The sequence below is a fragment of the Hibiscus syriacus genome, unplaced genomic scaffold (genome assembly GCF_006381635.1).
Source record: "Hibiscus syriacus cultivar Baekdansim isolate YM2019G1 unplaced genomic scaffold, ASM638163v2 tig00111558_pilon, whole genome shotgun sequence".
NCBI classification, from domain to species: Eukaryota; Viridiplantae; Streptophyta; class Magnoliopsida; order Malvales; family Malvaceae; genus Hibiscus; species Hibiscus syriacus.
In genome coordinates, this window is record NW_024063119.1 from 116,518 (window position 1) to 131,584 (window position 15,067).

Consider the following 15,067-nt stretch of genomic DNA (forward strand, 5'->3'; position numbering starts at 1 on the left):
TCCAACAAGAATGTAAACTCCACCTGTTTTCTTCTCATCAAATTCCTTAAACCACCCCATGGAGATCCGAAACATTCTTTCTGGAAACCAACCGAAACACCCATTGCAGATTCCCCCAAATTCTATCAAATATCCCAAATAATTAAAGATAAAAATGTTGAATCAATGGTAATTCAAAATTTTTAGCTTTTTGATTAAAAGACTTGATATATATATGTACAACTTATTAGAAGAAAAGAAATATCTGCCTCCTGAACCCTTTTCTATGAACAAAATTTGGTTCAATAAACCATTGTTTTTACGTTGGATATTACAAGGGTATCTAAGCAGGCAGATTTGAGAAGAGAGAAAACTTTTAAATTTTTCTCTCTTCGTCGATCTTCTCAGTAGGTTTTATGTTTTGACATAATGAAATGATTTGGCCTTTTATAGGGTGTTTTTCCAAAAAATCATCGGTGATCGGTATATTTACCGATTTAACACCGGTCAGATTATATTTCTTGATCTAACACCCGTAGCAGTAAAGCGTGTCCCTTGAACCGCGCTATATGCTGATTTGGCGTCACATGGAGTATAACGCGCCCCCTGTACCGCGCTATACGCTGACTGGGTTACACGTGGGGTATAGCGCGCCCCCTGCTCCGCGCTAGAATAAGGACCCTGAAGGTGTATGACTGACTATCCCACCGGCCTGCGAGAACTGGGAAAACCCAGACATCGCTGAGTGTGAAAACTGTACAGGAGGTGTCTGTGCTGCGACCATGGGTGATGAGGCTGAATCCGCCAAATATCCAGCATATGAACCCCAAGTCGGATCTGCAAACATAGACCCATAATAGCCTCCAGGAGGGGTCATCTGTGACGGTGTCAATATATTAGTAAAATATTAAATAAAGTAAAATACTTAAATAAATTATATACATAATAGTAAAAATATTATAAAATATGCTTTAAAAAGAGAGAGTATTTGAGAGAAATTTAGAGAATTTGAGAGAATTTGGTGTGATAAAAGTGATTGAGGATGAAGGTATTTATAGGGAGGATTGGGGTGTGGAACGGGTATTTAGGGGTATAGCGCGCCCCCTACACCGCGCTATACCCCACATGTCAGATACCTAGGTATAGCGCGGATTATGGGGCACGCTATATCCATGTGGCACCAAATCACCGTATAGCGCGGTTCAGGGGGCGCGCTTTACTGCTACAGGTGTTAGATCGGGAAATATAATCTGACCGGTGTTAGATCGGTAAATATACCGATCACCGGTGATTTATTGGAAAAACGCCTCTGCCCGCTGCCCGTACGCTAAACAATCGACCAATACCTTCATGCTCGGAGTGGTGGGAAATAATCACGTGTTGCAGTCTTAATATACGGTTAAAAAAGGTGTTACCAGTTTTGATATTATTTAAATAACAATACCGATAAAAAATACGAAAATATTATTATTTCTACCAGTTTTGTTATTATTGGGTGCTTTACCAGATTTGGTAATATATCTAATAAAAAAAATATTTTAGGTAGCGCTTTACTGGATATATTATCAAGCTCGGTAAAGCGTCCAATAATAACAAAACCGATAGAAATAATAATGTTTTAGGTAATTTTTTACTAGTTTTGTTATTTAAATAATAACAAAACTGGTAACACTTTTTTTAACTGTATATTAAAGGTGTCGTACTATAGAATTTTCCGTCAAAGTGGTTGACTTTTTTCTTGAATTTATTTCATAAATTTATTAAAAAAATCACTACTAAAAAATTTTAAAATTTTATTAACAATAATCTAATCATTTTTAAACAATTTTATTTTTTAAAAAATAAAAATTAAAATTTTCTCCACCGAAACCCAGTTGAAAATTATTTGGTATATAAAAATGTTACCACGTTGTACCATACTTTAATAGATAAAAAAATATACTTTCTCTATCTCATAATATATGTTTTATATCGATTATGTTTATAGTTTTAAAGATATATTTGATTAAAAAATAATAAAATTATTTTTAAAAAAATATTAATAGATTTGACATATTTATTTTGATATGTGTAAAAGAGTGAGATATATAAAGATAAAAAAGGGACAATTATGTAGTACGACACATTAATTTAAGATAAAAAAATGACAAGGAATAGGCGTAACCAAAAAATATTATAAAAACATAACATTTTTTTTGTTGGTAACAACCTAAAATGTTAATATTTTCTATTTTTTCAATAACATTTTCGGTTGTCAACTGAAAATATTATGAAAAATATAATATTTTCGATTGTCAACTGAAAATGTTATAAGAACATAATATTTTCGGTTGACAACCGAAAATATTACGAAGAATGTAACATTTTCAGTTTAATCGATAAATGTTAAGAAAAAACTAACATTTTCAGTTTAATCGATAAATGTTATCATATTTTATAATAATTTTTGTTGCGTCTTTTCTTAATTTTAAATTAAGTCGTCTTTCCTTATACTCTTCTATCAAAATAGAAATATAAGTGTCGTTGTTTGTTATATTTTTTAATAAGATATTTTAAATGAGAAAATTTTTAAAACTAAAGGAGTGGGAACGGAGGAGTATATGTTTTACATGGAGAAGTAAAAATATTAAAAGTAATATAATAAGCATATTTTTAATCGGTTAACGAAATTAAGAACCCTTAAGAGTTTAAATAAAATTTATGTATTTTGTCAGTTTTTCTTTATGACTTACATAATAATTTATCTATGTCGAATTAGATAATAATAAATAAATTCTGAATAAAATATTGTTTTTGATTAAATCTTCATGTGAAAATTGAAAACTCTATAATGATTACTCGAATCAAATGATTTTTTGAATATTTTATGATTAAATTTCAAAAGTTTAATTGATGATGAATTTTAAAATAAAAAACCAATTGAGATATTATTTCACTCGATCACTTACATGGTTATTGTTTAATTTGATATAGACCAATTTTTATATATAAGCCCAATTAAGATTTTTACATTATGCATCAACCAGTTGGTCTATTGGGATGAGACACTAGATCTCTTAAATAAGGTTAGGGGTTCGAATCATGACGTTTGCAAATAGAGCAAACTAGGATGGGAGGACCGTCCTCGCCTCTGCAATACCCGATCTGGATTAGTCGATCGATAGATCCGGATACCAGTGATTAATTAAAAAAAAGATTTTTACATTATGCATGATAATAAATGAGCAAAAATATATTTTTATTTGTAATTATGGAAAATATAATAAAGCAATCCGCTTTCCAGGTTAAAAAAGAGTTGATAAAATGAAACAAATATGGACATTACGCAGAATCACTTTCAACTAATACAAGCTTTTTTGTTACCACATTTAAATGATTAGAATTTATTTTCAGAAAATTCACAACAGGCAATCAATTTAAACCGTGTAAGATGAATCCTAAACCTAAGGGCTAATTTTCCTACATTGGGAGGGATCATACCCAATCATACATCCATAGCCACAAAAAGAATATACGACTACTTGGTTAACAATTCTACTGAGTTCCTACAAGCCAAATAATCTGAAGGGGCTGTAGCGTTCTTCATCTTCATTGTCCGAACTTGATTTACTTCCCACTGATTCATCTGAACTATCATCACATGGAAGGAGTTTTATCCTCTCAGCATGCTCAATCATCCAATCCGTGAACTCTGGAGACGCTACCAACTCCGCCATGGCTTCTCGGGTGGATTCTCGACTGAAATCTTCCCATTCTTGCTTCGTGAATTTCTTCCGGTTGTGTGCCTTGTGAAAGGTTGAATAGTAATCTTGACGATCTATAGCGCCTTTAGCAAGTTGAGTATAAACGGGAGAGTTAGTCCATGCTGGTGCAGTCTTCGAACCATTCCATGTCTTCTGATTGGGACTTAAAAATTCAGCACGACCTTGAATAAGTGGTCTCTGCCTCGACCTGTGCCGCCAAGGACTCTGGTCCTCGAAATACTGTCGTTGCCTGCATAAACAAAAAACATGCTTCAAATAAATCAAAATTGTGAATGAAAACTCAGGCAGTCTTTAGAATATTTGTTATGTGACTTTATTGCAATACACCTAACTTTTAACACTAGATCGCATGGCAAAGACATTTGCTTCTGGCATATATATATATGGATACTAACATGAAATTTTGAAGGGAGCAATGTTTAACTTACTCGTGACCCTTCCTTCTTGTTGAGTGATCAGAGAACAGATAGCCGAGCAAGAAGCCAACGCCACCATTGCCAACAGTGTATCAAGAGTGCTCTGGAGAGAGTAGAAGAGTGCAACACAAGGAAAATGAAACATGGATAATTAATATACCTTGTATCGAAACCATAAATAAAATTGACAATGACTTTTGGCTAAAGGGCTACTTTGAATCTGTAACAGGGTAAACATTCGTAACCCTCCAATTTTAAGGGAACTTGTTTGTCTCTATATAAAGCTAAACCAGCAGATGCTATGCAAATACATTTGCTCATATACCAATCAGGTGAAAATGGCTGGGTCAATATGATATATGGTAGCATAAGTGTTGGATACAGTTTTTCATGTGTTGGAAGGATCGTCGAAGGGTCATACCCTATTCCATAAGCATTTTTCAAAAATATACTCTATTAGTGGTAGAAGCATACCAGAAAATGAAGGTAGTTGAAATGATACGCATGGCCCATTTTACAAACTGGGCAACACCAACATCAACTGTTCCATCTTTTATCACGAATTTTCTTACAATCCAGTACCCCAACGCAGCTCCTGAGAGGACAATTCCGACCAATACAAATATAGCAACCTGTAACAGGGAGAAAAAGAAAACTTGATTAACTTTCAAATAACATCATCTTTCTTAAGGAAAAGGCCAGGGAAGACAGTAACTACAAACAAATCCTTATAGAATAATAATGTTTACTTGAATCATAAACTAATATACTTCTCTTTCAAGGAACAATGAGGAAAGGGAGCCATAATAAATAACATGCAATGAAAAAATCATCTCTAATGAGGGGAAAGGATGGAAAATCAATGAGAAGAAGTTGAGGACTTACCGGATTATGCATCTCTTCGCTCAGCCCCAAATTGACAATAATTGAATTTATGAGCACAGAGAATTGATGTAAAAGAAAAGATCCAGCTCCCAACTGAAATTTTTGATGAAACGGTAAGTTTATTGGCAGCACAGCCAAAATAAAACATTATTTAATCAATAAGTATATGAAAATAAAGACTCACCAATGATCCATATATAGTTATATAGAAAGCACTTTTCCTTCCTGTTGGCAACAATTTCATTCCCTGCTTGGAGAAAACAAAGTGAAAAGCAGAAGCTAAGATGGTATCTCAGGCATTGGATAAATTAAATGTATATTTCTCGAAATCAATAACTTAATTTGTAATATAAACAATAGCATTTGGAATTGGAAAAATAAACAAAAGTAAGAAGGTTTTGTTGAAAAGAGAAAAATTTGTGAACGAAAAGCAAAATACCTGAAACAGAAGGATTATAATGACAAGAAAAACGCCAATAGCCATTGAACTGCTGTAGTAAAAAGGAACCCACTTGCTGATAAATGGTGCCAACAACAACAAAACAAATCCTAAAGCTAGAAACATAAGCCGCCATCGCTGAAAATCTGCAAAAAGGGTAATGAATCAAGGTTAAACCTAAGCAATTATCAACAATCACCATAGAAGGAAATATATTTTCTTTTAAAGATGCAAATAACAGTACCTTCTTTAACAGAAACTGTGACAGAGTCAGACACATCACCAGTAAACTTGACGTCAATATATCTATCATCATAAGGGGACATGACAGTGTGCCATATTCCCTTTTGCAATGCCTTCCAATCACCATCCTCACACTTGCATAATCCCAGTGAAGCATTCCTACAATAGTTTATCAGTCAAGAAAGTTACAACAACACTTTGAAGTGTGCTTAGGCAAGAAGCATGCAGGGAAAACATAAAACCCACACAATAATAAATTGAGAGTCGAAACTTACCTATGAAAACAAATTTGTATTTTGCTGTGTGATCTCTCTGGTATCAAGACAGATGGAGCCAGAGTAACCGAAAAGAACTGGCATAACTCCCAAGCTTCAATCTTGAGAGACCAGAAACTCGAACTCGATCACATGACAGAAAATCTTTGGAACCACGAACAGATGAATGTCTGGAAAGAGGAACTGGCGTGACATCTATTGCTGGACTTTCCAAATCTATACCTGCCCATTTCAAACCCACATTAGTTGAATACACCACCAGAAAAAACCACGGCATGAGTGCAAGAGAGAACAGAAAATCCTGGAGCAAAGTCATCAATATAAATTCTGGTCAAGTTACAGACATATGTCCACCTCCAACCAGGATTTACAAATTGCATAATATACTTTCAAAAAGGCAAGACTAAATGACACATTGATAGAGCTCAGTTTCAAAATTATCATATCATCTCATCATTGAAGTCATGCATTTATTTAACACTAAAAATCATCCAAGAGCTACACAGACTCCATGCAATAAATAGAATCCCCATATGGCACATCATATCTTAATAAATGAAATGAGAGACTATTAATTAAAGCTGCCTCTAGAATTTATTCTGATATTTTTACCAACATTTTTAAATTGAAAACTGACAAAAATAATGATAATAGTTCGTTTATAGCAAAACAACTCTTCTATTTTTCACATTGAAAAAACCGAAATACTAACAGATTATAATCTGAATCCAATAAGAAAAAAAGTAGTATTTCTAAGCATAAATTTTAGGTTCACTTTTCTCAATAAGACTGTAATTTTTCAAAAACCCTAAACCCTAAACCCTTGGCCAATTTAATTTCATGTTTCTGGGGAAACAAACGACTCGGAGCATCGGGAATCAGATAATCAAAATAAAACAGGGAAAATTAGCTCATTAGAAAGAAACTCTAAAGTAAATAAGAAAGAAAAACTCAACTAAGTTCGATAATTTCTTTTTTGTTTTCCCCTTCCTTTTTACCAGAGACCATACAAAAATCCAATACCCTAAACCCAAAAACAAAGTTGAAAGTAAACCCCAACAGGAACGGAGGAAAAGGGGAATGTGAAGAAAGGCATACCTTTGAAGTTGGAGATCACGTGAGAAGCATGTGAGAGGAAGAACAAAGATAGCAAAAACAACAGAACCAAAGAGGAAGAAGAAGAGATGGGCATCTTTGTTTCGCCGGCAGCGTTCCGCCTCTCTCTCTCTCTCTCTCTCTCTCTCTCTCGATGTCCTTCGCTCTGATTTTGAGTGAAAAAAAGGGGGGAAATAATAAGAAAATAAAACTTAAAAGCTAAGCGCGAGTTCTTCAAGCAAAAATATATATATATATATATATATATACACTGCTCTACGAGTCACTTACGCGTCGCGTAAATTTGCATTTTGATTTTGGACAAATTATACGTGTGTTTAAATATTGGTCAAATATTAGTTTTGGTCCTTCTACTATGTTCAAGTTTAACATTAATTCTTATATTTTAACTAGAATAAGTTGAGCAGTTACATTTATAATTTAATCTGTTAGTCCAAATAGTAAATGTCGTTAATTATTATATTTAAAATATTAATACATATTTCTATTAAAAATAACCAACCGATTTGACTCAATCGAATTTTTTTTGTCTCCACTATTTATTGCATAAGTCATCTAGCTATTGTGATATTATGTCATTCGAATTCGAGTGTTAAACACGAGAAAATATTATCGATGGGTGATTCATATAACTCGAGCTACTCAAATTTGATTAGAAAGATCGTACTCTTATATGAAAGACAATTATGTTTAGAAATTTACAACATTGTCAAGTAACTATACATTTACTATCAAATGAGGAAAAGAGGAACAAGTCCCTTCATAGCAGAAAAATAAATTTTTCGAGGCTTTGCTTGGTAGGAAGGATCGACCCGATGTCTAAATTCGAAAACTTTTGTGTTTTATACGTAACCACTGGATTAAATGTTTCGATGACCTTCATCCTCTCTATCCTCTTGTGCCTGCCATATCCTGCATACAAGATTTTATGTGTTCAGTTGTTGCATACATAAGTAAAGGAAGTGTTAAGTAGGGTCATTCGTTTATTCCAAAAGAATTGATCCTACTATATTTAAGTTTCGACGCTTCCTTCACATGCAAGAAGGATGAATGACTGATAGATTTAAACGTGGACATCCATGTCCGACATATACCATGAAAACTGGGAAACTGACAGACTTAAAATCTTGAGTAGATAGGAAAGCAGTGAATCTATGTGGCTCGAACTCTTTTTCCTCAAGTGCTCGTTTTCGACATCCATGTCCGACATATAGTCATATACTCTAGCATGAGTATGGGAATATGACCCTCTCAAGACCCTTCAAATACATGAAACCCCCTAGAAAGGATTAAACATACTTTTTTTGGGTCACTCCCGCCCAAATCCGAGAAGCATAATGTGTTTTTACTCTAAAAATGAGGCGGGAAACAATAGTTGAAGAATAAACAACTAGTGATTATAAATTGTTAAACACGGATCATATATTCCAAATTCACATTGACAAAGTATAAAATCACTGCAACAAATGAGCTCAACAGCTTGATAACAAAAATTCGACATGTAGAAATACCTGAAAGTTATCACTAATGGAAGGCAACATGGAGGTGAGCAGGTTGGGAAGGAGAGTCGTTGGGAGAACTGCTCCGGGAATCTCCCCGACACGCATCCAGAACTTGAGCAGCGAATTGCAAGTTCCACAGAACATCCTCAACAGATGGTCTCTCCGCAGGGTCCATTAACAGACATCGGACACAAATTTCCATCATTGTTTTTAATGACTGATTAGAGCAAGATGTCTGAACTGCTGGATCAGCTATGCTTCTTCTAGTTTCATCATCGGTTGTTACGACTGCTTGTAACTGCTCAGGATAGTACCACAATGAAAAACAGTGAAAAGGAAATAAAAAGGTGTCTTCTTCCTCTTTCTGGTCATGAGTCATACTTGTACGAGCGTGCCATATTTTATTTAAATATTGTGATGAGAAATGGAAGGAAATGGAAATGAAACTTGGAACTCGAAATTATAACATGGATAAGACTATGATTTACCTGATTTTTAAGGAGTTGGACTTCATTACTGGATTTTGATGGCCTCCCCAGAATCATTTCTAGTAAAATCACTCCAAAATCATAGACATCAAACTTATCTTCATAATTCACCCTGTGAAGTAACAAAAATCAAAGGCAACAGTTTAGCTGAACATCATACTTTGGATCATCCTATGTTTCCCGGACTCGGATACGGGTAGGTGTCCCATGTAATATCAATTTTAAAAAGATTTCAAACAAGTAATGCTTTGAATCCATGATATGTATTGAAACTTCTTTTGCAAGTTACGCTACAGATCTTCTTTGCATGAATTTCACCTTTAAATAAATCATATACGGATAAATACAATTACGATACTTGTTTATTAGAATCTGACAGGCTGTTTATGTATTAAAAAGCTATATTACTCGGACTCAAATGTGAATGTCAGATAAGAGTGAGTCCGACATGAATATGTATCTAGGAGACCTTTGGAGGATCATACTGATACCCATGTTTGATATGCATCCCACATGGATACTTTCAAAAATGAGAAATTGGAACATAAGCATCAAAACATCTTAGTTGAACAATGTCTGTCCATTACCGTATAATTTTAGTATCATAAATGATGTCATTACGAACCTTGAACTATTACTCGAATCCTTGGTTAGAGCAGAAGTTCTGTGACCTACCTGCGAGAACAAGTGGTGATAATATTATCCCACACGGTCGATTTCAAGGAAGCAAAAAGTCCATTCAGGGTGAAAATATATGTTACAATTTTTTTGAAGAAAATGAAAACAATGTCCTTTAATGTTCATACCTTTCCTGCACTCTCTGCTAATAAGGGCAGGTTGTAACTGCTAATCTTTGCTACAAGATTCTGGTCCATCAAAACATCGGTTATTTTCAGATTATTCGAGTACACACCAGGCACTATCCCCGTGTGCAAAAATTGGATGCCCTTTACAATCCCTATCGCAGCTGATATGCGTTGTGGCCATGTAAGTGATCGTGCGGCATGTCCTTCTGCCAACCAGAATGCCAGTTATGACAAACCATCCAATGTGAAGAATTAAGGTGATGAAGTAGATATTCAGGTATAAGGTATTTCGGGATGGATGCCAAGAAAACAAAATGGTTCATTTATGTCTCTATATGAAACAGATAGAATTTAATTTTCATTAGCTAATCACTCATTTTATAACCAAGATAAAAATTTCTGTTTCTTTTCGAACTTATGTTGCTCCTACTCTTTGTTTTTTGAAGTATTAGTGTACTGCATGGCTATAGGGACGGCCCTTCTAAAGATCTTCCAAATATTTGGGAAAACAAGGAAAAAAAATAAACATGCCTGTGTTGGACACATACTTGTATCCACATAAATGATCAAAAGGTTAAAAATGAATTCATCTGGTCAAAGAACAAACACTAGAAGTTTTTCTATAGAGGATGATTCATGCATGTCTGGTAACTTTAAGATGCAGAGAACAATGGTCTTTCCAGAAATTTTTGACGAAGAGATTTAGAATTACCAGATATCCAACTCCTAAGAGTGCCATTTGGTATATATTCGAATATGAGAAATATCCGGCTGACACTCGAGTCGTCCAAGTAGCACTCAAAGCAGTGACCAAGAGCACTGGCTAAATGGCGATATCTTAATTTTGAGATCAGCTCTACATGGTGCATAAAGCTTTGAGTGCTATGGCTTTTCTTCATTTTGAGGCATCTGATGGCCACAAAGGTTCCATCTCTCAGACGACCCCTATACATCTGATATCGTAAAAGCAATGAGCTAAAATATTTTAAAAAGGAGTTATGAATAAAAAGGATTATACAAAGGAAATTTTCAGTTATTTTGGATTTAGATAATGGGAAAAAATGTAACCAAAAAATAGAACTTCATGAAGCTCATAGTTGGAGAAAATAATGGGATGTACTGCTTCAAGGAAAATGTATCAAGTGAAAGTTGAGCATATCACGTACCTGCCCTTGAGAACCTTCACCCATGAAAGCAGTTGTGTCGAAGTTGTTCGTAGCATCCTCAAGATCTTCTAGTGAGAAGGTTCGATAAGTTGGAAGTCCGAGTGCTCCCAGCTTCATTGTTTGAGATATGTACCCTTCATGTGGCCACAAATCATATTGTTAGATTGGAATCATGTTGGTAACTACAGAAAGAGAGATCGAGAGAAGTCTTACTTGCATCGGATAGTAACTTTGATGTGTATGCAATTGATGCTTTCTCTGTAATCAGTCTTGTAGTAGGTTTATTGAATGTCTTATTTGCATTCAATCTCCGAACAAATACGAAAATGAGGCCCAGAACTACTATTCCGCCAATGATTCCCCCAGTTATGCCAAATGAAAGAGAGACTTTCAAGAGTTTGGATGTCTTATGCTGAGGTAAGATTCCCACAGCCAAGGCTTCGTTTTGACAGAAGGTAAGTGGATGTTGGTTTTCTTTTCCATTTGTGAGGCAGTTTTGCATATAAAGGAAAACCATGTCTTTAGAATCTGAAAGACAACCGGGCAAGTGTCCAGTCAAAAGATTCGAGGACAAATCCGCAAACTTAAGTTCCGAGTTGCAAGAAGTATTTTCTAACAGCATCCCAGTGAGTTTGTTGTCTGCAATATTCAAGTAAGTAATGGAAGGGAGGGATAACAATGACAGAGGAAATGGCCCAACAAATCTATTGAATGACAGGTCTAGCCATTGAAGTTGGTAAAACGAACTTAGTTCAGGAGGAATGCCTGATCTAAACATGTTCTTTCCCAAAACAAGGCTGACCAACTTGTTGCCTAGCTGAGGAAATCTTGGTCCAAAGGCGTTATCTTCGAGATCAAGCTCTTGAATATTTGTCAAACCGCTAAGATCAGGCAATTCTCCTTGGAAATGATTATGTGAAAGTGCAAGAACTCTAAGGTTTTCCAACATGATAATAGAACTGGGCAAAGATCCATTAAACGAATTATTCCTCAAGCTCAGAACAGTCAAAACTGGAAATGAACCTAGCCAATCAGGCAACTGACCGGAGAACATGTTCTCAAAGTATGAGTGTCTGAAGGCCGGTTACAGACGAAAGCTCATGAGGGATGGTTCCATATAGTAAATTTGAAGTCATATTAAGTATCTCTAAATACGACAAACGGGCAATTTTACCAGGCAACGGCCCCCATAAACCAAGAGAGACCAATGTGAGGACTCTCAAATCAGGAAGCTTAACAAGTGTTGTGACAAAGGAATCAATGGAAAAGCTTCTAGGTAAAGAAGGGGTCCCTTTATTTCCAGTTATATGCAGCTGAGTTATGCTTTCTTCATAGCACACAACGGTTACTTGAGACGTAGGCTCGGCATTGCAAAAGTCAACAGAGCTATTCCAGCTACTTAAAACATCAGGATAATTCAGAAGCAGCCGAAGTCTTAAGAGCGTATGAGTCTGGGAGGATTGTAGTTGCTCTGATTGATTGATTAAGAGTAAAACTACACCGAGAAATACGAATGCCTGATGCTTGAATCCTTTAGCCATCGGAAACATATATAGAACCAACATTAAGGGAAAAGCACTGAAAATTCAAGGGCTAGGAAATGAGCATAACTTGCAGGGATACCATCAATTCAAAATAGTTGTAAAGCTCAGATGGAGGAAGCTCTGCAAACATTACCATAGTCATAACATTGGGAAATAAAATAAACTAAAACAGATACAAAAGAAGAAGAAGTGGGTTTTGAATTTTAGCATAAATTATACTTTACATAGATATATTCAGCAGTGAAACACTTGAAACGAACTCTGTTCCATGCTTGATGTAGTGTTTTAAGAACCATTCATACCTCTTGGGAGAGAAGATTGAACAGAATCCAGCTCAACTGGTGGTGCCTTGTTGAACAGAATCTAGCAAAACCAGCATCTCTTTCTTCTTAAAACTCCTCAAAAGGTAGATGAAGACAAATTTGGCCTAAAATCGATTTTAGGTTGTTTTTCCATTGATTATTGTTTTGTAGCAGAACTCTGCTCCTTTGGACAAATTTGGACCAGAAATTGTTAGCTGGAGAGAGTACTTGAGAGTTTTAAACTATTCTCAAATACCAACCTAAGAATAAATAATTATGACTTCAAAATGAAGAAATTCCAATGCCAAAACCCCCTTGAAAGAAAATGCTCCCCAAAGTAGAACAAAGCTTGTCAACCAAATTCAGCTTATGGAGTTTCACTTGCATTTCACATCTCACCATCTCACCGTTCCAGTTCGTCTATTATTGTTATTATTATTTAGAAACTGTACCCTCAACACTAGAACAAAGAACCAAAAACACCCCCAAAAAAACTTATCAGGTATCAGCCATGCATTCACTTGTTTATCAAAAGCTGTGTCAGTTTCAAGCAAAGACAAGGAAGTAGCACGGGTTCAAACAAACTTTGTAAACAGCCAAATATTTCACACCAAACCTAACCTGTCAATCCCAGGAACAGATATTTCAAATTTTCTTTTTCAAGGAAGAAAATAAAAACACCAACTTTAGAATTTTCACAAACAAGTTTCATACTCTGTCAACAAACCATTCTTTTCTTTTTTACCTCAAAGGGTCTAAAGAGAAATCATTCATACTCAGAATAGCCAGGCAAACAGTTTTGAGTTTAACCAAAGTTTGGAATTTTTTATATAATTATGCCTTAAACAAGACCATGTTGTGTTAAGGAAGACTAGCAGATGTTAATGAAGCGTTTGGGTGTCGCTGTCATGGTCCTGTCGTGTTGAGCCATCGACCCCACTTTTCAATGTTCCTGTCTGTTAACTTTTGGCGCCTTTCTTTTCCTTTTTCATTTCCGTTTGTTTTGTTCTTTCTTATGCTTCGCCATTGCAGCTTGGCGTTGTCGGTAGTAACCTTTATGGTCAGGTCTGAATGAATTACTAATTTAAAATTTTAGATGCCTTTTATTCACATTTTTCTATTGAATAAGATAAATGAAATCCAAAACCATTCGAACAGCACATTTCATTATTATATAATAATATTAGATGTTATTTAAATTTCAAATAAGATCGAAATAAATGAGTTTTCCGATAAATAAATATTATTTATAATTGTACATTTTAGCATCTTTCGAAAAAATAAACATGCCTTGAAATAATGGCAATTTTACCCCAAAAAAAATTACCCTAATAATTAAATATTACCTGTCAGTACATTTTTTCTAAATATTATCGATCTATTACTTTTTTTTTGACAAAGTGTGAATCATAAGTAGCGCCTTCGCATTGATTTGTCCGAGCTAGCGTCATGGTAGAAAAGCATGAATTATAATCCAAGCCTTTGCCAAGTTCTATCCAAACAAACACCACAATGGTAAAGCGTTCCTTTGTTAGGAATCAGACATGTAGCAAAGACGCGTATCATAATTTCCGTATTGCATTTAAATTTCAATCGTTCTACCTTAAATACCGCCCAACCCCCTCGCCCCTCTCCCTATAAATATCCCCTCATCCAACGCTCATAACGCACAAAATATATTTTATTTCTTCTTTTATATATCGTTTTATCAAGTTTTAAGTAAGTATAGTTATCGTTTTTAGAAATTAATTTTTTTATTATATTATAATCATTTAATATTTTATTATTATATTTTATTGTACTAGTTTTTTTATTATTTTTTAAAAATAATAGTTGAAATACACCTAATTAAATAAATAATATACGGATTAAAATATAAATTAATGCTAAAAAATCACAATAATTTAAATATTGTTATTGTATCGATAAAATATCTCGAGATATGATATCGTCTTCCATTTTACAACCGTAAAAAATAATACAAAATAATTAGAACAATAAAATTTGATTAAATAATTAAATATAAAATAAATATAATATAATAAAAAATAATTTTACCTTCTAAAAACTATAACAAAATCTACTTAGCTTGATAAAAGGAAAAATGTGAAAGTAATTTTGGTGTGGTTTGATGTTTGCATT

At 34.5% G+C, this 15,067-nt stretch overlaps 2 pseudogenes; both read right to left on the reverse strand.

The window, feature by feature from the left end:
- Nucleotides 1-3,513: 3,513 nt before the first annotated feature.
- Nucleotides 3,514-7,250, reverse strand: LOC120164930 (annotated as a pseudogene).
- Nucleotides 7,251-7,884: 634 nt separating this feature from the next.
- On the reverse strand, nucleotides 7,885-13,019 carry LOC120164901 (annotated as a pseudogene).
- Nucleotides 13,020-15,067: the final 2,048 nt, after the last annotated feature.